At 36.2% G+C, this 2,629-nt stretch overlaps 1 pseudogene; it reads right to left on the bottom strand.

Annotated features, from left to right (window-relative positions):
* Positions 1 to 1,495: 1,495 nt before the first annotated feature.
* LOC137643101 (uncharacterized) lies at positions 1,496 to 2,456 on the bottom strand (annotated as a pseudogene).
* Positions 2,457 to 2,629: the final 173 nt, after the last annotated feature.

Here is a 2,629-nt window from a genome sequence, read left to right as displayed (position 1 = left end):
TTTTCACCCATCAGTTTGAACAACTCTCCTAATCTCCAAGACAACCCTATCGTCTAAATAATTCTTCACTCAGCTTTTCTTTATTAAGGTAGATGAGATATTTCCTACTACTCAGGAAAATATTGCTGGACTACAACTCAACCCAAAGGGGAGTCTCTTGAATCTATGCAAGGAGATTCCATCACTAAAAGTTGTCAAATCTCTACAATCTTCCTCTAATTCTAGCTGATAGTAAGCGTACTTCATTTCCAACGAGGCATAAAACTTATTCCTGAATGCTAACTCAACTAACTCTTCTAATCTATGTGAAGGATGAATATCAGTTTGGAGGTGAGTGCTAACTTTCCTTTAATCTAGGCACATTCTTTGAGAGTTATCAATTTTCCTAATTAAAACTATAGGCCTTAACCAAGCAGCTATGGATGGCTCAATTATATCTCTGGCCTTCATATCCTCTAACATATCGGCAATAAGTTGCTTAGCCTTCTCAGGATATCTATACACAGAAGTCCTAACTGGCTGTGGATCACTAACATTAATATGCCCTTGAACTCCCTGAAATTTTCCTAACTCATTATTTTCGAATATAAAAAATTGATGATTTTCCATTACAACGTTCTTCAACTAGGCCTGTTGATCCTCATCTAGATGTGACTAATCTTGTTGTGCAGACAAATTCTCTAATTTTTCCTCTCTAGTGCGTCCTTATCCTGGGGCAGCACGCATGCTTTCAGGGATAAGCTCATTCTTAATCTCAATCTTTCTACATATGAGAGACTCTGAACTGATTTCCCTTTCATCAATCTTTTTATAATATCTATCAATGTTACCATCTTTAACATAACTATATCCTTTGTACTATTTACTAGAGGTATAGAAACTTCCTTCTTGCTATTGACTTTAAGAAATAAAGCATTCATAGCATCACTATGTTTCACTACTGATTCAAATAAAAGTACTGTATCCAGATCTTCATTAACATTTGAGTGCATACATCCCTGCTGAGAAAGGAGGCAGAATAATCTTTTCCTTTAACTTAATCTCATCTATATTAGGATATGAGGGTTGAGTTATCTTGAGATTCCTAATTCTCCTTGTGGAAGGTCTCATTGTAAGATGCCGCACACGATACGTAATATTATCCAAAACTAGGATACCTTTCTTATGATCCCACGTTAAACAGGCAATTCCAAGTAAATCTGCATCCAAAAGGACTTCTGTTTCTAAAAGTGGGTCTGGCAAAATATAAAATAAATGAGTAACAACTATACAGCCAACTTTAAAACCCAAATAAACCGATTCTAATACTGGTGCAATTGTGTTTGTGACTTCCGTTAACTGTGTTCAATTTTCTCATCTTAGCAGACCTCAAACCTAAACTGTCCACAAAGATTTTCTTGACTATACTGACACAACTACTTGTATTAGCTAAAGTTCCTATCATGCATTCATTAACTAGCAAACTTAAACTTGGAGATCTGGCGTAACCCTCTAGTCATAGTGAACTATCTCCACATAATTGTTCTGGACATCCTACACGACCTCTCGTAAAATTTGGTTGATGACAATCAAAGCATACTCCCTTGGGTGGATTATAATGACAATCAGACAGATTATGGGTGGCTACTTTACAAAAAGAACAGTCCTTTTTATTATTTTCTTGTCTCTTCATGGATACTTTCACAATTTTCTTGTTTAATTCGACCAATTTTCTTGTTCATATTTCTAGCTAAGTGATACTTGTTACTGGGATTAGTGACTGGGAATTTTCAGCACCTGAAATGGGCAAGACTCGGTTGTTATTACTAATAGTTGTGCCCTGAACCCTATAATATTCTTCTGTATATACCATGCAATTCTTTAAATGTATATAGTCTGCCAAATCAGCTAAATTAGCTTGAGCTTGTGAATTTATGCCTTTATATATCTTTGTCTTAAGGTGCTTATCTGATGTTGGCATTGGATCATTGGGGAACTTCAGTGTTAAAGGTGAAATTTTCCACTGAAATTTATCAAATAAAAGATCTAGGAGGCTCATCAAAGTAATAAGTCATAGCAGTTATCTCTTGCCATGCCTGTAAAAGAGTTGTTGCACTTATAAACTGTTGTTTCATGAGCCCTTTAATCTTACCCCAAGACAGATTATTATCATTCTTTTGTATTTCAGCGGTTAAGAAAGTAGCTATATTTTGTTGAGCAGTGGCCATTGTAACTTCTATCCTCTTATTATCTGAGCTTGTGAATGACTCTACTTACCTAAAGAAAGTATTTAACCTATTGTCAGCAACTACACCCTTAAGTTCTGCATGTCTGAGGAGAGATACATCTTTTGGACCCAAAACAGGTATATCATGAGGTACTGCTACTGGAGTAATATTTTAATAAAGGACTGGATTAGTATTACTGAAATATCCAATAAAAGAATTGGATCTGACAATATGATGACCTTGCTGCATAATGAAATGGTTTGTCTGATTAACAGGAAGTTGAGGAGGAGGGTAGGCTGGTGGTGGATTAAGGATGGGGGTGGGGGATGGTCTACGAGGTAGTGTTGTAATTGCAGGGTTATGTGTTGTTGGTCAGGCTCCTATAGGTATTAGGAGTACTCTACTCATTAGGACAGATGAGC

Source organism: Palaemon carinicauda, chromosome 6, assembly GCF_036898095.1.
Source record: "Palaemon carinicauda isolate YSFRI2023 chromosome 6, ASM3689809v2, whole genome shotgun sequence".
In the NCBI taxonomy this organism is placed as follows: Eukaryota; Metazoa; Arthropoda; class Malacostraca; order Decapoda; family Palaemonidae; genus Palaemon; species Palaemon carinicauda.
The sequence above is the reverse complement of the archived record's forward strand: the minus strand, read 5'-3'. Positions and strand labels throughout refer to the sequence as shown.